We start from the raw sequence: 27612 nt of genomic DNA on the forward strand, positions 1-27612 counted from the left end.
ATTGCGAGAGCTATTACTGTTAAGTGTCTTATTTTAGGTTATCCAGGATTTAATTCTGTAGATATGTACTATTCTTCTGTATAACCTTGTATCACTTTTGCAATTTCTCTAAATATGTTTTATGTAATTATTAAGTACGATGTAAACACGTAACTTGTCATGAGTAACCACAGTAGCTAAACATGTTGTTTCCTACTATCGTGTTACTCTCATTTCTCTTATAACGCTCTCTGGTTCTGTTGTAAAGCGCTCCGACACTCTTGGGTAAGGTCCGCGCTATATAAAATTGCTAAAGTAAATAAACACATACATTAAGAGCCTTCGGTTGTCGTGATGTTGCCATCCTTTTGTGTCGTTGTGGAAGCTGGGGTTAGCGAACTTAGTGTGTTGCTTTAATTTTACAGCAAAGATATTTTTGTTTTTACAGGAATTCGTGCCTGTTTTTTACGTCGGTCAGGCAGGCTCGAAGAGGAGTAGAGAGCTGTCAGCGGATGGTAGACTGTCTGTGCAGAAGCATGCGCATTCAGACGGTGGCTCCCAGGTTGAGACTGGCATCGAGATAGGCAGTGGCAAAGCCTGCAGCGCCCCCTAGGTTTCCATCCGCCACGGCTACCCCTAGAGCTCTGCGGTCGGGGTCTTGGTTGGAAAAGAGGAAGATACATACCTGCAACACTGGGGAATCCGAGCAGAGATACATACGCCGGGAGTCCGAGCGCACTGAAGGGCCCGGGTTTCGGGTGAGTAGCGGAAGGGGCCCATTCGTGGCTCCGGCGATGGAGTCAACGGAGAGGAAGGGTCCGGAGCTGTCACTATAAGAGGCTGGCTGAGCAAATGCGGTAGTTCTCACAGGCGGGCTGCCCTTTACCTTGTATGCACAGCTCTCGCAGCAGTTGTAGACCCCGGTTACCTGCAAAGACAACGGAATACAGCGGGTTCTGCCTTCGTTTCTCGTTAGAAGGAGGACCAGTTCTCACATACTTTACAGATTTTCATTGTCCCCAGAGCATGGCAACGATCGTAACACTACTCTCTTCCACCCCACAACGAGTATTCACGGAGACCCACTTTTACAGGGCATGAGCCCCATAGTTCTCTGTAACCTTAACACTTGTCACCAGGGTCCATGATCGGAGCATCTGGGACCTCAGTTACCCGGTTGGTTAGGGGTGGGAGGGTAGTCGGGGGCCCGAAGCCTCACACCTTTAATACAGAGCCTTTCATGTTCGCTTTTTTTATTACTGAATACCCTCTTGCCTACAATGTGCCGCTGTCCTACACTTAGCAAAGCGCGTATAACCGCATAATGACTCTTGTACCCCCAAGAGAGTTCTCCGGTTGCCGTTAGTTCCCATTAGTTAATTATTTTACCCCACGTAATCCCATTGTACATTTTCCTTTACTTCGTGACCCATGTTCTCACCAAAACACTCACGATCTCGTCAAATTTTTAACTGCCTTCAGAGTCCAATACAATCTGACCCTACAGTATCAAATGGACACTCAAATAACCCCTATATAGCTACTACTTATCCGTGACCATGTAATCAGTAAGGGAATTCACTGTCACCTTGACCTCATTGCTGGCTCAGTTCCATTTTGTTTTTCCTCTTCTCCCACTGCACAATTGCACGTCTCTTGCACCTTGTAGCGTACCCTGAGCCAATGTCACAATATTTCAAATAGCCCTCTTTAAGGTTCAAATGCCTCCTACACTACGCTCTGGCTTAACTGTGGCCCCCGCCTAGGGTGACCACCTGGCATTGAGGCAAATTCTGGACAGGACTGTAAAATATTCAGGACAAAGGGTCAAAATTCGGGCCAAAAGTTTAGGACGAAGGGTCAAAATTCAGGACAACATCATTTTTACAAACACACCCAAGAGAGGCCATGCCTCACTATGTTACCAGTGCATTTATTTACTCTTTTTTAACATGGCTCTATTTATTCACTTTTTGTGTCTTATTTTGATTGCCTCCTGGTATGCTACATTCAGGTGTCACAATACGTCCTTGTTCAGTAGTAATTTAGTGCCCTTCAGCAGTGTGTCAAGGCCATCACCCCTCCCCAAATCTACCCAGTCTTTCTTAAAGAGAAAATAACATCATTTTGATTATGTTTCTGAACATTTTAAAACCCCTGGCAATCAGATTGGGAAATATTAAGGTAGTTAACCTTATACTAGTTTAAACAAATTGAACAAAGATAGCTGACTTATCCCAACCGCCAATGGACTTTCAACCTAAAAAAAATGTAATGAGACAGGGCCGATGGTGTGGGCGACAGTTTCACACCTAATGCCAGGATGTGAGGTACCCACAACTTGTCTGTAGTCTCACAGCAATAAAGTGTATGTCCGGGACTCTACATTTATCTTAGAGCTGGGAGCCGGGACTGCCAATCAAAGATAATAAATTAGATTAAAGGGGAGATCCACAGCAACCGATTCAAAGGATTGTTGCTAAAAACTGGATAAATAAGCAATAGAAAAACAAGGTGGGACAATTCCTAATATCAGACAATATGTGTCCAACAAAACTATCGGAAGGTATTGCGTACCTGGGGAGCAGTCTCTGCAGACAGGAGAGAAACAGAAGAGGCACTGTCAAGTGGTTGAACAAGTAGCACCCACCCAGTTTTGCAAACTCTTCTGGTGCAATGGTCTGCTGTTCATGCTTTTGAAGCGTGAGCAGAGGCCAGACCTCTTGGAAGGTTGTGCAGGGCAATTGCCCGCTTTATCTATTTCTTAAAATGGTTTTGAAATTGTGCAAAAGCCAAACTAGTGATCTGGGTTATCCCTAAGTGTCAAGTAATCATAGAATCTTCAAAACATTTGAGATGTAAATTGTACAAACAAAATGAAATGTAAACATTTTAAAATGTAATTAGTGTTTAACTTGTGGCACTGTTTTCCCTTTTATATACAATTAGACCTCAAATTGAACTGGGCATCAGTTACCGTTTGATACCTAGTGATTAATATCTACAATTCTCCCACTGATTTGCAATATGGAAATCTCTGCAGAGCGTCACAGTCCCTCCAAGCCCAGTTTGCTTTTTGGGCTTTTCTTCTTTTTGTAGTGGGCCATGTGGCACTAGGGAAGATGGTGTGCTACCACCAGTGATAGTAATATTTTGCAAACCTTCCCCTGCTCATCCTTCTTTCCTTCTACAGACAATCCACACATCTAATTTGGTCGCTGGGGCGCTGTCGGGTAGCACCTCCCACTCTAAAGCTACCTGTGACTGCAGGTGGATTAGGTCTTCCGGACTTAGAACACTATTATTCAGGTGCACAGGTCCAATGGGTGACTCGTTTGCTTTCTGCCCACCCCCCCTGATGGAATGGGGTTTATCCGTAAAGGTGTTTAAGGAGGGCTTACTGCACTGCTCATTGTTTCCTGCTGACCATTCTACGGATCACCATCCAGGGTTATCATGCACAGCTTTCTCTTGCCTTGCTAGAACCTGTAAACTCACTAACACAGAAACCTGTGCTCCTGCACTACCTTTATTAAGCATTTCTACTCACACAGGATGGCTGTGCTCAGAGCAACTCCATCAGTGGCATGCTGCAGAGGTCTTAAAATTGGGTAATTTGTTTCTGGACGGGGAGCTACTAAATTTCCAAACGCTTGTGGCAGACTACCATCTTTACCCCGGTAAACTCCTTACTTACAACCACCTTAAACCTTTACCCTATTTCATGTCTGCCACCTAGTACTGACCCTACATAAGGTGTGACAGAAGCGCTACATTATAGGAACTGGTGGCAAACTGATAGAATGGGTGTACAGACCTTTCCTACAACATTGAGACCACTCCAGGTCTTCTCGTCATACTTACTGGGTGATTGATGTGGCCAAACCTCTGCAAGATACAGACTGGACTAAAATACTGGACTTTCCCCACAAAGTATCCCACTGCTGTCACTTTAAGTACGTTAATAGAACTTCCTTGGGAATGCATTCCACCTGTTGCTTGCCATTGGCTTTGTGGTTTGTAACTCACATTTCTTGGCCTTATTGTTTTATATGCAGCTTGAGTTCACCCCTTCCCTTTCCCAAACCTTATTTACATTATCCTTCTGAGTGCTCCCTTTTTGTAAACATGCCGGTAAATCTTGTTATTGCATCACATTTGCTGTGTATTCAAAGAACAAGGTCAAATGTCAGGCTCTGTCTTCGGTGGGAACTCAATGTTTACTTTTCTTTCTTTGACTTCAAAGTGAGAGGATTTATGTGACAATCTTTCTGGATACTGGGGTTAGGAAAGAGTTTTTTCTATCACATGACAACATTTAAATGAACTTCAGAATATAATCAGAATTAGGAGTACAAATTAAGGACATTTTTGTTAATTCTGAACTGTGCTGGAAACAAATACATTTATATGATTACAACAAATCATAGCATTAGGTGATGCAGTTTCCACACATCATCGACTGTGCACTGAATAGTTTTATTTGAAAAACTGTGTGTCTAAGCAATGTAGTGGTAATTTCAATCAACAACCTGTCTGTCATGGTAGTGTGTTACCACATCATGCATGCTCCGCTCAACTCTGCTCTGCACCACTCCACACCACTGCACCCTACTCATCATTAGACTGCACCCTACTCATCATTCCACTGCACTCTTCTCCACTCTGTACCACTCTACTCTATGCCAGTGCACTTTATGCCTCTCTACACCACTGCGCTCTGCGCTAAACAACTCCAGTCTAGGCAAAACCAATGTAGTCCGCACAACTCCACTCGATGCCACTCTGCAACACTGCACTGTACGCCACTGCACTCTATGCTAATACACTCCATGCTAGTGCACTTTACCGTTTAACACTCAACTCTATGCTCCTGCACTCTACATCAATACACTGTACTTAACTCTAATCTACTTTATGCCACAGCACTCTATACCACTTTACTGCTTGCCATTGCACGCTATGCCACTATATGCTAATACACTCTATCCTGCACCTCTCCACTCTACGCCACTTCACTCTACTGTGAAACAATCTACATTACGCCACTTCACTCTGCACCACTGCATTCTGTGCCACTGCAATCTACCCTACATCTCTCCACTCTATGCCACTGCACTCTACTCAATCTATTCTACGTCACTGTACTCTATGCCACTCTACTTCACTGCACTCTACGCCAATGCACTCTAAACAACTGCACTATACACCACTGCACTCTGACACTCTATAGTGCAACACTGCACTATCCTTCACTATACTCTACACCAGTCTACTCTGTACTACAGCATTCTGCACCAGTACGCTCTATTCCACTGCACTCTATAACACTCTATTCTGATAACTCCACTCTACGTCACTGCACTTTACAGCACTATACTCTGCTCTGCACCATGCTACACTACTTCACTCTGCACCACTCTACGCCACTGCACTTTACAGCACTATACTCTGCTCTGCACCATGCTACACTACTTCACTGCACCACTCTACGCCACTACACTCTATGTCACTCGAGTCTACTCTGCACTCTATGGCACTGTACCACTCTACTGCACTCTCTGCCACTCTGTTGTTTGCCACTCTACTCCACTGCACTCTATGCCACTTTACTCTGCCCCACGCTACTCTGTGCCACTGCCCTCTAAACAACTGCACTGTACGCCACTGCCCTTTACTCTGCGCTACTGCTATCTGTACCACACTTCACCAATCTACACAACTGCACTGACACTCTACTGCGCAACATTTCACTCTGACACTGTACTGTACACCACTCTACTCTGCACTACTGCACTCTATGCTACTGCACTCCACAGCACTATACTCTACTCTGCACTGCACCACTTTACACTACTCCACTCTGCACCATTCTATGCCACTGCACTTTATGCCACACAAGTCTATTCTGCACTCTATCCCACTGCACTCTCTGCCCCTCTATTGTATGGCACTCTGCTCCACTGCACTCTGTCACTCTACTCTGCCCCAGGCCACCCCATGCTACTGCACTCTAAAGCACAGCATTCTATGCCAATGCACTCTAAACAACTGCACTGTACCCCACAGCACTCTACGCCACTGCTCCTATGCCACTCTACACCACTATGCCACTAACTTTTACCCATGCTGAACATCTGCCACTCCGGTGTAAAACATGGCTGAAACACATTAACAAAGCCAATAACTCTTGCGTAGACGAGATCTATTGGATTTGCCAATGTTTGTTACTACTATGAGGTACCGAGGTTCTTCCCTGAAAGAACTGTTAATGTGTAAGTCCTTATTTTAAACATGCATTACACACATCATAATATAGGCTGCTACAAAATGCGCAAATACATTTAGGTTAAATAAATTAAAAAAGTCCTTTTAAAATACAGATTTGAATAATATAGTTTATACCTAATACTAACAGTTCATTAAAACAACACACTCCACAGTTCACCTTGGAACTCCCTTACAGTACCTCGCTAGAAGAAACTATCTTTGTCATCAGAAATCTTCAAGTGACTCCTTTGATTTAAGTCAATGCAGGTTTCCAAGCCCCTTTGCATTTGCAGATTCACCAGTTATGCACATTTGCATTTCTTTAAGGAAGGAGACACCCTGGCAAGAAGGGCTTTTCTTATCTGTCTGCCCCGCCCTCCCTCAGAGCACAGGAGACTCCATGCCTTTAAGTCCAGCTGGGGAAACTGATCTGTCCTAATTATATTTTGTCCTTTAGGAGAACGGCTATAATTACGGACAAATGCTGTCCATTAAGCCTTTCATCACAGACAACCGACGGCAGGGCGAAATTACGGGCAGTCCGTGAAAATTACAGACACGTGGTCACCGCATCCTGCCACAGTTGGCATCAGTGCATTACAAGAACATAGGCGACTATAGTACGCACCTACACTAGGTTAGACCTGATTGAGATGCAAAGTACATGTGCGTAGATTCTGTGTTTATTCAGAGGCACACTTCTGATGATCAGTTAATATCAAAAGGGTTTGTAAAGGGTGAAGTGATATGGTGTTATCAGTACCATTATAATCTCAATTATTCCAGTGAACGAAGAAATAAACTAAACATTAATTGTCAAGAATCTCGACGAGCTGTTTTTAACTAGTCGTAGGCAGAGCAGTAAAGTTCTATAAATATAAAATGTGCTTTGACAACTCCTTAACTAGAACGTTGTTTCATATATGTACATTAGGTATTTTGATTTCAGTTTCCTGCTTGAGCTTTTAAGTTACAAAGCTTCTTCTTTCAGGTCTCATTTTATGTATGCAATATCTGAAACAAAAAGTATGTGAAGCAAAAGTATTCAAGAGCACCGAAACAAGGTCTCAGCCAAGTTTCTGCTACTAATAACATCCCTCTACCTTAGTGGGCTCTTGCACAAGAACATCAGTCATCAAGAAGAATTCAGACCCTCACTAGGAATGGCTCGATAATTGGTGTAATTCTTGTGCTTGATAAAATCAAACTTCGCTGAGCAACAAACATCACCCAGTTATGGGTTTTTGGAGAATAACATTTAGATTTTGGCCCTTGCTGCACCAAACTCTGCACGTCCTTGTAAACACCAGACATTTCTCTCCCCACAAATATCGACAGGTTTGAGCTGCTGGTATTTCTCCAGAAACTCACAGTTACCATATATACTACAACACTAGTTACTGTACACCTCACAGTTAATTGGGTCACTCATAATTAGATTCTTCTGGCCTCATTACTAGTGCCCTGTTTAATTCTGCCATATAGGGTAACTTCTGTACTAAGCAGAATTTATATATTTTGCCTACCTAGTAAATGATGAGTGTGAAAAACTCCCCTAGATAAATGTCTTCATGTCAAACCTACTGAAAGTTACCAGGGAAAAATACCAGAAAATTCTGAGACAGATTTTGATACAGTAAGCACCACAGCCTGAATGCTATGCAGCATTTTGCAGGCAAAACTTGCAATAGGCGATAATTCCTGTGCACGTTTAGAAAAAAAGAAATCTCAATGCTGGAATTTGAATGTGGGATGATTATTGCATTGGCCACAGGGGCACTTTTAAAGGTGCCTGCGAGGCACACATCCACTCCTACGATTGCCCATGATTCAAAATAAAGCATTTTAAGAGTATTACACCCGATTTCTTTAGATCTTTTAGTAGAATAATATTTCTCTTTCTTTGCATGTACATCTGTTTTTAGTGTTGCTTATATTGTGACTTTGATAGAACCTTATTTTTTTAAAGTGAAGCCCATTTCAGGACAGGTATGACTCATTGGCTGCTTAGTTAACAGGTGAAAAGGTATGACTTCATATAAACAAGAGAAGTGTATGCCTTCTTCTAGGATGTTACAGTTTTGGCAAAGATAGAAAGTTGTAATGGCTAGCCACACACCTACTACTCACCCCTTACTTGCAACATTGATCTACTGTTGTTTGAATGGTTTGCTCCTATAGCTCTTCGCAGTGAGAATGACTGCATCATTCAGGTTGCATAGGAGGTATCCAGTAGAAACTGAACAGCCTCGAGCCAAAGGGATTTCTTCCTTTACCAAACCAACAGCACTAGGCCTTGCCATAATGAGTACTTCTCTGTAAGATGATAAAGGATTTTATATCTGAGGTCACAGGAGTGATGCTAATTTGAGCTTTTGAGTTAGCAGAGAGAGAATTGAGGGCCATAGAATAGCAGAGGCCACACCACCCAGAGATCCATGTTGAACTCTTGGAGGCCAGGGAAAAGGCAGCAGTGGGGGTAGAATCACTCCCATGCTTCAGTTACAAAAATTATATGATTTGTGCGCATGCTGAATGGGATCGGGCAGGAACACTATTAAAATGGATGGCAAACCCGACCAAAAGGGGCTTTGTGATAGTCTCATTGACTGCCACCACTAGGGACTGATTGTACAGACAGAACAATATCAATGAGGCTTTTCAAGCGTATTACTTTACTCTGTATTGCCACACCACTATTAACAGAGCGGGTGCACTAACTACATTCTTGGGGGGGGCGCAGCACTCCAAACTCTGCCTCCGCAGCATGCCGTAAAGCTCAGCATGGACATAACACTCCCAAATATTAGGGCTGCCATAATGCAGATGCAAAGCAAAACACAACGCTGTGGGATAGCGTAACTGGATGGACGGAATGCAGAACCAATCAAACATTCACCCCCAGTCACAGATCTGGGTTTAATCCATCCATTATTTTGCTCACCATGCCACCCCAGTTTGAACCCAGCCATATGCAAATCAGTCTTGACCCTGTTCCTCATGGGAACAGTCCAGCCCGAACTGCTAGGCCAGGTTCTCCCTGGACCGGAAACAAGCATCCTGGGACCGGTTTCGGGGTTTCACCCCTCATCAGCCAGGCTAGCTTGAATCCAGTGGCACAGTGAGCCCGGGACCCACGTCTGGGCATACCCGGCGCACTTAGGGCGGCAAAAGCAAAGCAAAACACAACGCTGTGGGATAGCGTAACTGGATGCTTGTTTCCAGTCCAGGGAAGACCTGGCCTAGCAGTTCGGGCTGGACTGTTCCCATGGGGAACAGGGTCAAGACTGATTTGCATATGGCTGGGTCCAAACTGGAATGGCATGGGCAGCAAAAAACAGATGGATTTAGGCCAAGATCACTGTACTGGGGGTGAATGTTTGACAATGTTCAGCATTCCGTCCATCACTTGTTGTTTTTGCTTTGTCGCCCTAAGTGGGAAGGGTATGCCCAGACGTGGGTCCCGTGCTTCCCATGCCACTGGATTCAAGCTAGCCTGGCTGATGAGGGGTGAAACCCTGAAACCGGTCCCAGGATGCTTGTTTCCAGTCCAGGGAAGACCTGGCCTAGCAGTTCGGGCTGGACTGTTCCCATGGGGAACAGGGTCAAGACTGATTTGCATATGGCTGGGTCCAAACTGGAATGGCATGGGCAGCAAAAAACCGATGGATTTAGGCCCAGATCACTGTACTGGGGGTGAATGTTTGACAATGTTCAGCATTCTGTCCATCACTTGTTGTTTTTGCTTTGTCGCCCTAAGTGGGAAGGGTATGCCCAGACGTGGGTCCCGTGCTTCCCATGCCACTGGATTCAAGCTAGCCTGGCTGATGAGGGGTGAAACCCTATAACCGGTCCCAGGATGCTTGTTTCCAGTCCAGGGAAGACCTGGCCTAGAAGTTCGGGCTGGACTGTTCCCATGGGGAACAGGGTCAAGACTGATTTGCATATGGCTGGGTCCAAACTGGAATGGCATGGGCAGCAAAAAAACGATGGATTTAGGCCCAGATCACTGTACTGGGGGTGAATGTTTGACAATGTTCAGCATTCCGTCCATCACTTGTTGTTTTTGCTTTGTCGCCCTAATGCAGATGGCCAGGAGAAAAACACTGGGTACTGATGGCCTCCCAGCTGAGTTTTTCTCCAGCTTCGTGGAGTGTCTAGCCCCTGTCAAGCAGCCAAACACAAGTGCTCCCTCCCACTTTCTAATAGGGGAGCTCTTACAGTGCCCCTACTAGAACCGGGAAAAGAAGCCACGGACGTAACATCGTACTTGGTGAACATCGATTATAAAATACTTAGCATAATTTGGCCACCAGACTGATGCAACGCATGACTATAATACAGAGAGATCAGTCTGGGTTCATCCTACGTCAAAATACAGCCATGAATATCAGATGACTGATGAGTATACTTATGATAAGGGTTTTGGCAGCTTAAAGTGGCCATAGCTGCAGGAAGACTCGGCTGGGTGACTGGTTTGGGGCCTGGACAAAACTGTATACGAACCCCACGAGCATGGGTCCGCACAGGAGGACTATGCAGTAGAGCAGGAAATGAGGCAGGGGTGCCCTTTATCACCCCTTCTTTTCACACTTGCGATAGAACCACTTGCTTGTCATGCCTGGAGGGGAGACTCCGGGGCGGAATGAGGGTGGGAGACCAAAAGCATTATAATGCGCTCCATGCTGATGACCTCCTCCTTTTTTTTCCAGGATAAAGGAGGGGCTCTCGCTGGAGCCTGATCCCTTTTAGAACTAAAGACCAAAGTCTGCATGTTTTTCCCCAAAAACATGCAGTATGTGCAATTTATCAAATATAATAAATTAGGAATCTTGGTGTGCCAGGTATAGTGTGTAATAAATTGCACCTTCATTGCAGTGCAGGGTCTCACAAGGAAAGTGGATCTGTAGTTTTAACACTTTTAAGAGACCTCCCCCTTTGTTTGATGGCTTCCATAGTATGTGTAAGTAGTGTCATTTTGCTTAGTCTGCACTTTTAAATTATTTGATTATTTGGATTTTCCATGTGTTTATGATCGTGTGCTTTCTTTTTTCACAAAACAACTTTAGGACTTCACAGAACCAGCTTGATACAAAGCAAACATTATTATATAATCAAGCTGCCCTGATATAAATATCCTCTGAGATACTCCTAGGAGCATAGCCTTCTTGAAACAGCAGACATGCAATAAAAGTTTAAATGAGTCTACCGCACAAAGTCATTTTCAGGAGCAGTGATCCTGTGTTAGTAGAGTATGGCATACCTATATGGTAGATCGTACCAAAATGTTCCAGAAAAGCCTGCTCCTCAACCTTTCAATCCTCAGTATTAGAGGTGCTGCAGTAGTATTGTGCCTCTTCAAGTACTTTTGGCCATCTGACTAATGAGCTCCTCCTTGAGTCGGGTAACCATATTCTGCCATTGTTGTGTTCAGTAGCACAGCATGGAAACATTGGTCACATGCACTGGTTAAATTCTGGTTGAGACTTCTCTTTTCACTGTATGGGTTTGTTTCAGCACTTGTACCTTTTTTCGGTGGACACGATTCAGTAAGTAGGTAGAGTTTTCACTTTGTATTTTTGTATTTATAACACTTTAGTAATGTGAAACATGTCATTTTGCTTGTCATTGTGGTTGTTTAGGAACAGAGTTTTTTCATTTCTAGCAATTGTGTTTTATAGGTGTACACAGAGACGAGTTTTGATGATAGTTCCATATTGTTTTCAACACAGTCACCTGGCATTTTGGTTAGCCACTCTTCACGGAAGTTGTTGACATAGCATTACATGTTTAGATTTTTTAGCATATGTTAGACACAGCAGCATACTGGCTTGGTTGTGTCATGGCTCACTGGAATTGTTTTATACAGTGGTTCACACATGGAGACTTTATTGTTTTTATGTTTTGGAGGTTTCACTCTTAAACAACCTATATGGCGTTTTCATGCGGTGGATATACTATGAGTGTACTAGCACTTTGCTACAAGGTGTATATGGTTCTGCAGAACTCTTTGCTGAAAATTTGGATATTTGTGTGTTCCTCTGTTTTTCTGGTTTATAGTTAATCTCCCTGATGAAGGGAAAATGTGCCCAGAATGTGAATATAGTATAAAAGAAGGATGCTTTTCACATCTTTTACACGGATATAGGAAGACAATTAGTTAAAAAAAAAAAAAAAAAATGAATTCCTTTAAGGTTGTTTGGACGGGAGGTATTTTTTTGAAAAACAAATAAGCAGAGCAATGAATAAATAAACATCATGAAGCCTATTTCAAATTGGTTGTTTTGAATTATGTTAAATTGTGATAAAGACTTGACACATCCTTATATGACTGCCTGGTGGGACTTCCCTTGACTTAAGGAGACGCTAACTAGTTGCCTGTGTGGTGGGCAGTGGTGGGATTCCTCCACTCACAAGGCACAAGAAATTGTGTGTGCCACCATGTGTAGGATTTGTAACTGAGACTTCAAGGAGGGATATACTAAAAAAAAAACAGTGAGAATGTGTGGTTGCATACCCAGTAGGGGTAGGGATTTTAAAGCAGTACAGAATATGGATAGACGTCAGTATTGAAGAGGGTCTGCGAAGGAGAATGGCAACTTTGGTCATTGTGAAAGGAGCGCAGGCGAGATGATGTCGTGGGAGGGGGTCTAAATGTAAAGATAGAGGATGGGTGAAAAGAGGTTTATAGGTTGAATAAGGTTAGGAAGAAGGGTTGTGAATACCTTTCAAAACCCCTTTCAGAGGCCAATGGGGCAAACAGGTATTACTGGGCCTAACTGTGGTGGTTGAGAGCTTTTGTGCCTAATGTCAGAAGGCCCAGCCTACTATGGGCTCTGAGCAGGTGGGCCAAATACCCCTTCAGCATTTGACTGTCATTGCTAGCGCGGATAGAGCAACCCGAGGCTGCTCGGGGAAAAGGTAGCTGTAAGGCGAGACAGAATCACAACTTAACATACACCCAGCAACCCCAATAATTGATTCTCCAGTCAAATATGTGCATTTATGTAAAAAGGAGTATTTATCTGCTGACACAAAGTACAGTGCAGTACTCTGCAAAAAATGTACACCGCCTTCTTGAGGAAGCCTAATAGAGTTACCCAGGTCGGCTTTCCAGTCCAGCTTCCTAGTCCAGCTTCCTCGTTTGTAGCTGATGTTTATTCCACATGCACGTGTGGCAACATCCAAGCTAGGCCTTGCTAATGGTGTCAGAAGTTCCAACGTGGCTGTGTATCAAAATCCTAGAGTCCTGCGCTGGAGCGTTTTAATTCAGAGCAAGCTTTCCAGGGTCCAGTGGCCTGTTTGTCAGTCAAACCCACTCTTGCGTTGTGGGGGTTCAGAGACCCCGGCACCCCTCGGGCGCCAGGCTGTTCCCAGACGGGAAGTTGTGATCACGTCAGATGCTGTCTATGACTTTGCCCCCCAATGTAAGAGGTCTCTCCTGGGATCCAGGGGAGGCCTCCTATACTCCCAAACTGGGGAGTTGAGGTCGTTATTCTCAGTCTCCTTGGGTTACAGCCAGTGCTGTCTTCTCTGTACCCCCACCTGGCATACTGGGTTCGAGAGCAGCACAAAGAAGGTCGCAGTGCTGTATCGGGCAATACCCCTCAGTTTCTCACAGCACAGCGCCAAGAGTGGTTACCCTTATTCTTCACCAAAGTCCTGACTTGGCAAGGAGGCTGCAAATGGATTTTTAGAATGCAGGCAGCACCCTGATAGGTATGCGGGACAACTGGACCAGAATCTCACACTCCGCTCCTGGAATCCGCACAACAGGATCTCCACCTAGACCTCGCTCCCTCCAAGTGATTTCCTTAACCTCACAGTGGCCACTGGTCTTGCTTCTGGCAGCAGCTGATGCTACAGGTGGGTCTTCTAGGTCCTCCTGAGTGATGTCCCCCTGCCCAGCATGGCTGACTGGCAGACAGTTGGCAGAACTCAAGCTAAGCTTCTCCACGCTGCAACTTTACTTTAAATTCAATTGAACATTTGTAGAGCGCCACTGTCACTCCCATGGGAGCAACCTTGCACTACAGCGGGTGAAGAGTAAAACACAAACTGCTAGGTGTGTGAAAATCTGACCAGAACAAGAGCCATTTGCTTAGGTGATGAGGGGGTAGCAAAGAGAATCGAGAATTCCAAAGATCCATTTCTTTAGCTGCTTTCTGAAAAGTGTTTTGGGGTCAATAAACCTTAGGTGGCTGGGAAGAGCCTTCCAGGCCTTGGTACCCAAGACAGTGAATGATTTGCCCCCTCTTGTTCAGAACCTAAGCAAGACAGGTTTGAGCAGATTAGCTTGAGAGTACCTCATGGTTCTTCTTGTAACACAATGAGTGAACCTTGGTGTTAAAAATTTCAGCCCACTTGCCTTATAAGCTCTGAAGGTCATCAGGAGATTTTTAAAAAGTACAGGCAGCCTTTGGAGGGCTTTTAGGGCTGTAGATGCTCTTCTTGACAATTTAAGGACTAATATAGCAGCTTCATGCTGGATCCCTTGAAATGTTTGGACAGTTTTGATTCCATACATACAGCATACAGACGGTTACAATAATCCTGCCCGCATGTTTTCAGCATGCAGGCTACAGTTTTTCTAGCTGTAGGAGAAGGAGTTTGACAACTTGAGTCTGAAGCACTCCTTTTTCTAATCCATTTCCAGGCACACGTATAATTTAGAATCTCTGTATTTGAAGTTTATGTTGTGGGGGTTGCTCACTTTGATGTGATCACTCCTTTGTGGTGTTCTTCCCACCTAGAGCAATCTATCACAGCAGGACAGTCTCCAGTGTTGATCGCCCCAAACACAGGACTAGAGGTTCACACCTGGATCTCAGTCAGTGATATGTGCTTCAAAAGATTACCAAAGGGCCCCAGCCCCGCTCTTTATGTTTCATTTATTAGGCTCATTTCCTAATCAGACTGTCTTTAAAACTAACCCATTCCTAAGGCAGATTAAATCATGCATTAGCTTCCACAGCAAAACACAATATGAAACATTTTCAAGCAAAGACCATACACTAGTGTTCTAACAAGCCTACGTCGGAACTTCCAGTGGGTGTGTCCTTCAGAATAATACTGAACACGAAGATTTCATTCACAAAGCACACACTCTAAGGAAAATAACCAATAACATTACAAGTGTACTGTGCTATGCAAAGAATGCGAGGAGAGAAGACATGCAGTAGGCCATTGTTTGGGAGGGGTAATTAGCAGGAGCTAGATGTACAGAGCACCAAAAGCAGCATCGAGTTTAATAAAATGATGCCACTTCAGAAATGTGGCACTACTAAACTCCATTAATAAACACCCTTCTAAGCCTATAAATAGAATTGTTTCAAGTGTAACATTATCAATTCATCAATTTTTACTATATTCACTATAAAATTATTAGTTTAAAAAATTGTCACCCCAAATTACACATTTGTAAAAAGTTCCACAACCTCCCACCTAAGATACTTTTAAAAAAAAATTCACTTATAACTAATTAATAAACTTTATTAATCAGTCATCATTTAGTGGACTTCATCATCGTTGTTTTTTTTCCACAAAGTTTTCTCCACAATCTTTAACTGGTTGTAAGCATGATCCTTGAAACTTCAACCTCTATTCACCTTTACCTTTATTTCTGGATCTATTAAAAATATATTCAGAACATTTTAGCAAAAGAAATAGAACAATTGTACAAATCATTAGGATTGTTATAGTACTCAGTTTAGCCTGTAAATCGTTACCAATCTACATTACCTAGTCGCTCACAAAGGTTTCCCAGTCTCTTTTCTAACACACTAAACCAAGAATCTACACATGCCAATAACCCAGGTTCCTCAAAAGACTTATGGCCTCTTTATGAGGCTGGCGGTCCTAGGACTGCCAGCCCCGTGGTGGCTGTTGGACCGCTGCGGCTGTGGTGGTCCGACTGCCACATAATTAGATTGGCGGGCGGACCCGCCTAAAGACTTCCGTCCCTGCAGGATCAAAGATCCTGATGGGGTGACAGTGGTCGGGCTTGTAACCACCCATGGCAGCCCTGAACCTCTCTTTCTGCCATCCTTTTCATGGCGGGGAGCCTGCTATGAAAAGGCTGGCGGAAAGCCAGTGCCAGGGGCAACAGGGAGGCCCTTGCACTGCCCATGCCCACTGCATGGGCAGTGCACGGGCCCCACTGCCTAGAACCGTTCAAATGCTCACCGTCTACTTTCCTTAAGGGAGCCGAGGCCAGTATCCTAACACTGGCCCGGCTGGAACGCATATTGCAATGTTTGCACTGGTCAGCCTGTGGTGGTACCACAATACTCCTAATGAGGCCCTTAAACTTGTGACAGATTAGTTAAATTAGCACAAATTGGTAACATTAGTAATAAAGGAATTAACAACTCTTTTATTATTTGATATATATGTACAACACCTCTTAGCCTTTATCATCTTACAGACTCCACCGACTGCACTGATCTTTGCTAAGAGAATATGTAAAGTGAGACAATTTTGCATCACCATAGCTCTAATAGTGACCATTTCTATTTTTACTAGCTTAAAAGACCCTGCTATATCTACTACAATTACATCTACGACTGTAGACAAACATCTAATTTTCACATAATGTGGATGGAATAATAGCTCTTAATATATCTAAAACTACCTGTCCAAAAAACTGTCTCTCTCATCTCAAACCTTGTTCTTAATTTAATTCATCGATATGATGAACTCTGAAACACCAAGGCAAAACTACCCAAATTCTCAGCAAACTGCAATAAGCAATTCCTCCCCACCCCCCCAAACATAATAAATTCTTCTCAATGGTTTCTCCTTCAATCAAATAATCTTCACCAATGTCATGTGTTCGATCACACACTCTCCTACTAATTCTACCTCACCTTCCTTTGAAGAACTATGCCTTACCATACACAAATGGTCTCTCACTTTGTGCCCCATTCTCGATCTAGGATGAAAACCTAACAATCTAATACCTCTCTTCCTTCATCTGTTCCAATGCAATTTTCTGTTCTTCCCAGTTTCTCACACGCTTTACTCCTCTCTCATTGTATCTCCAATAAAATTGCGCTTTTCACTACGTGCAATCACTCTCAGAAGTTTACCTTATTAATTTCTTTTATTACCTTCTCAAATATGCAAATCTTCTAAAGACGCATGAAAATCGGGCAAATGGGGAGAAAGAAAATCATCTTGATTTAAAATTGCATCATACATATTCCAAGAAATGGATTAGAAAATAACTCAATGTGCTGAAGTAGAGCCCTCTCCAGCAGACATAGGAAGGTTAGCGCAAACGTAGTACTCACTAATCTTTATTATATCTACGTAGTACCTAATCATTTCAGTATACACATTATCCTTAAATCCACTAACTAAATATTCTATATTCATAGGTACATCATTTCTAAAGTAATTTCAACATTAGCATTATTAATATGATCTGAAACATATCCCACAGGAGTCAGTAAGCACTATCATAGTTCCACTAAAACGACTACTATAATTTGTGTTATTAACCTTACCGTTTTACATCATTTGCTGTGTATTTTTTTTGTTGCAGTTTTATGTAACTCAAACTGGACCAGAAAGTATTGGGCTACTTTACACGAGCACCAGTTACATTACACAAGGACACATTAATTTTTGTTTTTCTTTTTTAGGCACCGGGAGATACAGTGATTTGCTGAGAATCACAGGATGCTGAGCCGTTCCAAAGTCAACAGCTCTGACCTTATACCACATCCAAAATTCTTATTGTGGTACAAAATCAACAATAACATTTTGCTTTTTTTCATTTAAAAAAAAAAATCAAAACAAAAATTTGAAATTTTGTTCTCAATCCTCCTTCTTAACAATTCATTTTAAAAGTTCACTTTTACATTTGTTTCAGTTCTTTGTTGAACAACAGTATACAAAATTATCAAAGGCTCTTCATTCAGTTCAGGGTTAGTCTTCTGTTTCAGACTCGGTCTCTAATTCACTTTCAAACTTGTGCTAATACTGATTCACAAAAGTATATTCATCCAACTCCTCCGCTTTCTTATTCTTTCTTCTCTCCACATATCCTCCTCGCTAAAATACAGATGGCATATTTTTGATTTGGAACTTTTAACAACTAGTGATACACTTCCACTGGTTTCAAAATGTATCTGTGTCCCAGATTTGTTTTCTGGCTTACAATGTTTTCTTTTGTGATGTATTCCTTGGAATATATTCCTCAGTTTTTCTCTCTCTTAGCAGCAGTCTCTATCAGAGTTTCTTTACTCTCCCAGAAATTTCGACTTGAGATCGACTCGAACTTAAGCTTAAAATCTTATCAGTTTTGTGTTTGTCTGTTGTATTCTAAACTTCTTTCCTTTGTGGGCCTTTGAAACTTTTATCTTCAACTGCAGTCTTTCACTGCTCGGATCATAGACTACTATTTATTAGTGGCTTTGGCATTTCCGTTGTAACAGCTCTTCACTCTGATAGTCGTTTTGAAACTGGGCTGCAGGAATTTTTTCTTCATCACAGCTCTCACTCACCCAAAACTTTAGCCATGCAGTTTGCTTTTGCTCATTGTCTTAACCAGTTTCTAAATTCATTAAATTTTTAATGTCTTCACTCCGCTCTGGATTCGTGCTGCAGTTCTGAGCTTGACCTTGTTCTCAAGACTGTGTCCTTGTCTCTCGACCAGCTGATTCATCCAGTGCTTCATCTACCCTCATTCATCATGTGAGCAGCATGGATCAACTGAGGCACACTTGTACATCGTTGTCAGGATTACTTAAAATGGCCACGTCTGAGGCTCGTAATGGCAGCTTTTTTCGGCTGTGTTTTTGAACTACAATCCAGTTTCCAGGACTTAATCCATGGCACACAACATTTCTGGATTCCTTTGTTGCCACTTCCACCTGATGAGAAGCAGATTTCACCATATCAGCCAGACTCCTTCAATAATCTAGTGCAATGTCATCAGTGATTGAAACGAATGCAGCGGAACGTACATATGCAAGTCTCATCGATCATGGGGTGATAAACCAGTCTTTTTGTCAGGAGTACTTCTTATGCTCATCAAAAGTAGAGGAAAGGCATCAGGCCACTTTAAATCAGTTCAAGCACAGATCTTTGAGTTCCAGTCACTGTTGTCACAGCACCAGAAGATTTAGGTCAGTAACTACAATGAAACCTCTGGTTGATTTCAAATGCTGTACAAATTATTTGCAAGAGCTTATTTTCAGGATGGGTCGGATGGTCTGTGTCAGTAGCAGGCCTCTAAAACTCTACCCGCCCACTGGTTATGGCGAGTCATATTTGATCAGGTTGAGCTATTTTTAGGAACTACTCGCCCCTTCTGGCGATTTGACAAATAACAATTGTTCTGTTCAGTCAAAGTGAAGGAGCAATAAAGAGGCCTTTTAATCTTGTTCTTATCTTGTGACATTTGCTCTTTGCTCAGAGATAGTCAAAAGTCAGTTTGTCTTCTTACAGTTCATTTTTCTTCTGACTGTAGAGTTCCAGGATTTAGTAAAGTGAAATGTCTGACCTGCTGTACCAAGACACACAACATTTAAATAACTAAGTCAACTGAACAAACGTTTCAAAATATATGTGATGAAATAAATATTTTAATAGGATGAAAACAAATCAGATTAGTTTACCTGGTGATGTTCAAAGGATAAATATTTTTTTCTGAAACCCAGTTTTCACACATTATTGTTAATATACGATATAGTTTTATCAGTAAAGGTGCAAGTTAGTGGTAAGGTTTTTGGGCATTTCTTGGAAATTTGTGTCTATAAATGACAGTGTGCTAGCTATCACGTCAAGCTTAAGTAATATATTTATTAAAAATGAGTGTGAGAACATAAACTGAAAAACACTCCTGCCCTGATGATAATGCTATTAGTAAACTAAAAGGCAAGTCATGGATCATGTGTCCCCTATATGTGGGCTAGTTTCTTTTTATTCATGGAGCAAACATGTAGACAATCTAAACAAACAAAAGAGGACTTTTTATACATCAGAAATGCTGAGCTCACATATTTGAAGGTGCACTTATAAATGAGAATGAAGAAAAAGGTGACCCTTTCAACTGAAATGTTTGCCTAGCATCCCATTATTTGAGACTCGTTTACAGGTCAAGTACATTACAGTTAAGTCGAGTAGATTATTCAAGATACTCAACATGCAGGTGTAGTAACATTTTTATGATTTTTCAAAGCCTGAATAGAAGTTGGAAGGCCAAATTGTGCTATCAACTCCAATATACACAGATAATTACTAAGACACACTTCAAACCATTACAGTTTGGCACCTCAGTAAAATCTGCCTGAAGTCTTGTATATGGACCTTCTCATTTGCCAATGGCATGGGCAGTTCTCAGTGCTCCATATTGGTCTCCTAATCAAGAGTGAATAACAAAGAATGCCATATCAGCTATTCCTAAAATTGTTTCTTTAATGTCTGTTCTTGATTTTGGACATCACTCAGTCACTGTTTTGCTTTCTCTAATGACCGAGCTGCCAAAAAATCTCTAGAATGCACCTCTGAGTTCAAAGAAGACATTTATTATTTCACCACGAGGTTCCTAAAAGGAGATCAGCATGTTGAAAGTGCATGTTTAAAAATAGTCACAGTAATGAAAGGAAAATATACCAAAATGATTCTCCGCTGCAATGTACACAGCAAATATATGTATTTATATTATACTGCAAAGCAAATGATGAAGTAAAAATGCATCACCATAGGGCCTACCAAGCTCTCCATCTTTCTCATGCCAGCGACTGCGAGAAAGATATCTCCACCCTCATGGGACAGATATCAGGCATTCGATGTCCAAAATCCTGACTGAGGTCACTCACTCTCACTGTCGCACTGGGTCTTTTTATATCTTAAAGAACCAGAGAAGGGGCTTTCTGGAAAAACCCTCCCATCAAGAAGAAATGTTAAAAAATGCTAGCTAGTTTAGGTAAGCTTTGAAAGAAACACATTGGGAATTGACCAAAATCCCAAGGCGTCCCTCCCAAAGCCGAACTGTTCCCTGCTGTACCATAAACATCAGTCTGGTACATCCTTATCATGCTGACTGGCTAACTCCTCCATATCATGTACTATTTCTTCGGTAGAAACAGCACGAAAACAAGACAGAATGAAAGCACAGTTTACAATGTGGAAAAGTACGAACAGCTTTAACATGGCAGTGTCTAATGCTACGATAAAGTCAAAAGGCAGCTAAACTGAATACAAAATGTAGTCTGCAACTGGTGAACACTAGGCAGCTAATCCAGGTGCAAAGTGTGCAACACGAAGTCAGTGGTCAAAACACTTATTTCACTACAGTCACCTCAACACAAGTGTGGTCTGATTCGTTATCAATCTCATCATCATTTTCCTTGTCTTCAGAACTCATGTCTGAAAGCAGTGTTAATGGATTAAAAACATTTCATCTCCTAATAGAGAGATTTTCTGCTGCAAATATGATCTGCTAATAACAATTCAGTTTACTGTTCATCATTTGCTCAGTCCTTGTTCTTGTCAAAAGGATTGCAACTGAATGTGGAACGTATACATTCAAAGTATAGCCTTTGGCAATCCCTTCACTTTATTCAGTGGCAATGGTAGCAGCTGCAACCAATTTCAAACAACCTGGAAGACTTACAGCTACCAGGTCCAACACAGCAAAAAGATATGCCACTGGGAGTATTAAACCTCCATGCTTCTGTGTTAGAATCAAAAGTGCACATCCATTTAGCTCGTGAAAGAACAGAAACACGTCAAACTGTAATCAGGCATCCCAAATACAGACGCATTACATAAACTCTTTCAATTTTTTAAAAATGTCAATGCATTGAATATCACATGGTACGTTATCTTAGATATTGCTGCATTTCAAATTTACTAAAGTTATTGTAATCAAGAGACGTTTGAAATCCACTGACAACAGTTTCCAACAATTCCAAGACACATCTGATCCTTCCTCTGAGTAGAGACTGACTCAATTTCAGAATTGCAGAAACAACATTAATTTGAGACTTTCTTTACACATTTTTCAATATACTATCAAAAATAGATGACTACCTTTTACAGTACTGTATTTTAGTTTTGGAAACAGTCTTTTCATCTGGACAAGAACTTTTTTCACAAATTGAAACACAAAAAATATTTGCAATTCTATGTGGAAAGGCATAGGGAAGAGCACCTGGCATAAGTCGGAGACTGTATACTTTTTTGCTCCTGGTGGAATCTGAAACAAAATCACTGCTGTACTCGGTACCAATGGAACAACAATATTATTTTGTAGGGAACCTGCATGACTCTCCACTTGCTGTTCGTTTTTTAAATTACCATCACAGGCGAGTTACACGTATTACCTAGTACCTCCTGGAGAATTCCTTGCTCAAACATTATTTTCCAATCACTACCTTTTTTTCTGCTTCTACCTCTTTTGTAAGTCGGTAGTGTCTCGTTCTAGGAAATATTGCATTAGTTTAATCAGTATTTTAACTGGCTCTTCTCTTTTAATCATTCCAGTCTCTCTTTCAGAAAAATCCAATTTCTCATCTATGATCCTAATGCCAGAGGCATTCTCAAGTTAAAACTGGGAATAACTCAACTTTGGAATCTAATAAATTGATTTTGAACATAGAACCCTCAATCTGTGCTTCAATTGCAGCACAATTGAATGTGCAATACATTAAGTAATACATATTGCAAAACAAGTTCCTTCCCAACAAGTTCACAGGACTTGAATCATACACAATATATTGGTGCTTATTCTCCATACGACCAATTTTAACTGGGACATCAGCTGTAACCTGAATCTTGTTTTTCTAAATAACTGATTCCTACAACTTGAACTTCTCAAGAGGGGTAGATTTGGGACTTGAACAGAATGACCTGTAGAATGAGTATCCTCCCTATCAATCAAAATTGAAACTGGTTGGTCAGTGACTTCTCTGTCGAAATATGGGCCACGTTGGTCTGCCGCTATGATTGTTCCAAGTATGCAATCCTCCTCAACCCCCCCACCCACACCATCATTGTGAACTAGTTCCTGCTAACATCGCTTATAATCAATGGATTCTGCTGGTATCCATCACTATAAGTCATCTTGTTTCTCTTGTTTTGCTGCATCACAGAGGCTGTAGGCATTGACATTCAAAATTATTTCTGACTCTGCACACTTTGCTCAGAATTTTGCATATTCTGAACCACTGCGTTATTTCTTTCCATCTGTGCAACTTATTCTATATTCCCTTGAGTTCTGTCAGGATTCTAAACAACATTCCAACTTCCAGTGCCTGTTACACTTCCAAAAGTGACAAACTGTAGTCTTCTTCATCTTTTCAACTCTCACATTAATGCCATCACCTCTACCTTCACCTTGCATCTGCTTCATTCCATTGACTCCAGTCTGAGTAAAATTCATATTAGCATTTTAACTCTTTGGTTTCAGAGATCCTTACAATCATCACCTTTTCTTAAATCTTTTTCTGGTTCAGTTCAACATAGTCACTACTGTGTTTCACCAATTTCAAAATGTTATCAATCGTGTTAATTTGCCAACATGATTCAGGTGCTGAATGAGGTTACAAATCTCTGGCTCAAACCATTTATGAAAGCAGACACAAATCCACTAGCCCCATCTTGTTCTGGGTCTACAACTCTACTGTGTCTCTTGAAATCTGCATAAGCCTCTCATAAATGGCATATATTGATTCTTCTAAAGTTCTACAAAATGTATTCTAATTTATATCCTCCTCAGGCAATCGCTTTATCTAATATGTGGTTACATTGTTTTGTATTTAGTAGCTACCTCTTCAGAGGGAGGACTACTGGAAATACTCCTTCCTTGTTCTTCTCTAGGCCATACAACAATAGTCTCACACTCTGTCCACAAATCAGTAAGAACCACAATCTCAAATAATATATTGAAAGCACCCACAACAATCTGAGAAATGTGTGTCAATTTATGCATCTCTTCAACCCTTTTTCTGGATCCTCTCACAAGTTTGTATTATTTTTTTGTTTTAGTAAACACATACAAATATGCTTGTGTCTATAACACATGCACAACATTTCCCTCATGAACCTCTCTCAAAGGAAACTCCAAAACTGCTTATGTCCCAACTTCTGAATCTCTTGTGATACCTCTTGCTTTAGCTTCAGTCCCTTTCCTTCCCCTTTTATTAGCTGTCCCTTTCTTTCATCTTTCTTGTTATATCTTCAAATCACTCCAATCCCTTGTTTTCTCAATCTAATCCTTTATATAAGCTCTCAATGTAATTAAACCCATCTCTTTAATTTCATCATGTGTCAAATCCATTTTGTATTTTCATTTCACATTCTTCATCTTGCTGGTGCCAATCTCTAATTCATCAGCTAACTATTCTGATTTGTTGTGTGCCTCATTTGCTCATCTGGCTGCTTCTTTAATCAAATATTTCATTTTATTAGCATTGGAAGTCATCAATCTATTTCGCCCAATCCAATTTTTAAAATGCCAGTATGAATTTGCTTAGGATCCTCTTCATCTACCACCCTTCTTACAAGTGCTGCAGCCTGAATCTGCTCTTGCAGCTGTTTATTTCCACTTGTGCTAGGCAAAGAAGCCATCACTATCTCTGTTAGTGCATGTGTTACTACAACAGTAGTAGTAGATCTCTGTACCACTGTGCCACCGTCTTTCCCAGCACCCCTATCCCATTCCTCAGCCACCACAACCTATGTTCTCTGATCTTGCGGTGTATGGATGAGGTCTAGAATTCAAAAGCTCATAAAAAGAACCCTCTTCATCAGAATCCTTCTCCTTTTCATTTACCTTCACTTGGTCATCACTCTCAGTAACTGTAACAGGGAATGTTTTTACGCATTCGATCATGTTCCCCCTCTAACTCTTTTCCTGCCTATCCATTTTACTTTCAAGCCAATGCTTTAATGAACTTTTCACCTGCTTTGCTGTTTTCTTTATCTCCTAGTCACCAGATGATCCTATTTATTAGGAGCCTCAAACTCTGTAGGTCTAAGCTTCATGTCATACATAGTTTGTCTTGAAAAAATCTAGCCTTCTGACGTTAAAGGTACCCTCTAATGGCAATTGTAAAAAATCAACATGTGCAGTATGTTTATTCCAATCTGAAATCCATGTACACATATAGTACCCAATGTCTTTTATCATCTCATAGGCTTGTGTTCCCTCTGCTGGTAATTTTGGATGCTCCTTAGGTACAACAGTAACCTAATGCTTTATTAACAAGCTTCCCATTATGTGTGCCTAAAACAAACTCAAATAATCAACTCAAAATCACAACAAACAACCTAGAGAATAATAATCAATAACAGCTCAGCTCTGTCAAAGGTCCACCTATCACAGCTTGGCTTTGTCAGTAACTAATGAGAACACTGTTTATTGATGGACTTATCACCAATGCCAGCGCGGCTCCCTAGCTAACCAATTACCGCACGACTTATATGTGAACAAACTGTTGCAAAACCTCTTTTTAACTCAAAAACGAAATAAACCTTTGTCTGTTTACCATAAAAAGGAAAGAAAAATCAGGAAAATAATTAAGAGAACTCAGTCACAAAACATGAAACTTTAAGATCAAGAACAAAATCAAAAAACAAAAACCAAAGAATTTCGATTCACAACAAGGCAAACTCTTGTCCAGCGGAAGTCCTCCCTAGTCAGTGTGCATACTCCTGTGCACTCAAGCAACCACCTCAAATTAAACACACGACCTAGAAAAGGAAAACTCATAAATTCAGAATCCCTATCAATGTGTAAGGGGCGCCTCACTCTACACACCACAGTTACAGACAAACAAAAAACAATATATCTTGATATCTTGGAAATTGACGATTCTGATAACCAAACCAACTAATAAAACCAATAGCTCTTCAAATTATTTTCAAATGTGTTTAAAAATATGAATAATACATCAATACAACAGTAATCAGCCCACCACCTGAACACAAAATCATCATTACATAGCCAAACAACCCCTAGCAGAAACAGAAATCCATCACTCAAACACCCTGTTCATACATACACTCCAGATCGTTCAGGAATACTCAGCTAGTCGCTTCTCTGTAGTCTCTGGTACTGGACTTTAGGCAAGTTACAAACACTCTTTTCTCCCTTGGACTGCATTAAGGACTCAAAAATCATGAGAACATATTTGGGATTAGTCTAGGGGTTCCCCATAAAAAGAAGGTGTTCCTACGCAATCATCCTCTGCAGCCAACTTGTGGGAGCTGAACCCCAGTATTTACTTGTACCCGAATATTTTGATGACCCCAAAATTTACTTTCAGTGGGTTGACTACGGCACCCTTGATCCTGAAGTAAGAGTCCCCACCTTTTTTAGCATCAGGCCCAACTGGGTCCACTCAATAATTGAGTTCTAGTCCTGTGAAAAGTTCATGGGTTTATTATAAAATCTCCAAATAGACAATTCAGAAAATACAAATGCAAAGCCACAAAGGCTCAGATACAGAGTACATAGTCTGGAGTCCCAATTATTCTAAGTCCCAACAAGCAGCAAAAAAGTCATAAACTCAGTGTCTTTAGCAAATGAGGGATTATCCCTCTGTAAATGGACAGAGTCCTGTGAGGAAACAAAAAGTCTCCATAATCCTAAATCAGATTCAGAAGGAACACGTTCAGCATCTCTAAGGGAAAAGGAAAATCTCTGGCTTTCCAGCACCTCTCTTGGGCAATGCATTTTTAAGTGTATGTTGGAGGCTGCGTAGCTTGTCCCCCCGGGGATCACCACCTCCCTGGGGCAAATGCAACATACGGAGGGGGCAGCGCGGCCCCCCTCTTAGAGCCATTTATGGCCCCTGGGACTGCCACTACTCAGGGCCAGCTCCTGCTACCTCTCACCCTCGGGAGGTAGGTGTTTTGTTTTGCTTGACTGGAGCTGGCAGCACCTGCCAAGCAAAAACAAACATGATACCGCTTTCAGGAAGTGGGAGCTGTCAAACTGCTCCCGCTTGCTGAAAGCAGAGTTTTCATCTCTTTCCCTGCAGGCTAACATGCATGCAGGGAACGAGATGAAAACATTGCTTCCACAAGCAGGAAGCTGCTATTTAAAGCAGCTCCCTGCTTGCAGGAGCTAGGCTGGTTGCCACGGGAGAAGGTAGCCGGCTGGGAGTGTGGGGGCCTTGAGGCTCCTCCTGCAGTCCCTGAGAATTGGGGGAAAAACCTTTTCAAGGTGGAATTGCAGATCTGCAGTTTCACCTTGAAAAGTTATCTGATGAAGATGCTCAAGGAACAACAACATTAGCAAAGTTGCAAACACACAGCAACATTACCAGGGTGTCTCTTAAGCAGCTGTAGCATAGGAGATGCACTATACATACACCAAACAAGGTAGCACTTAATAGTTAC

General features: G+C 41.8%; 1 protein-coding gene across 5 annotated transcripts in view; it reads left to right on the top strand.

The window, feature by feature from the left end:
• The first annotated feature begins 505 nt into the window (after positions 1-505).
• Positions 506-27612, top strand: part of NCOA6 (nuclear receptor coactivator 6) — a 535183-nt gene continuing 508076 nt past the window's right edge. For all 5 annotated transcript variants that reach the window (XM_069243803.1, XM_069243799.1, XM_069243801.1 and 2 more), the window contains exon 1: positions 506-737. The gene's annotated coding sequence lies outside the window, so the exon portion shown is untranslated. The remainder of the gene's footprint in view (positions 738-27612) is intronic.

This window comes from Pleurodeles waltl, chromosome 7 (genome assembly GCF_031143425.1).
Source record: "Pleurodeles waltl isolate 20211129_DDA chromosome 7, aPleWal1.hap1.20221129, whole genome shotgun sequence".
Taxonomy (NCBI): Eukaryota; Metazoa; Chordata; class Amphibia; order Caudata; family Salamandridae; genus Pleurodeles; species Pleurodeles waltl.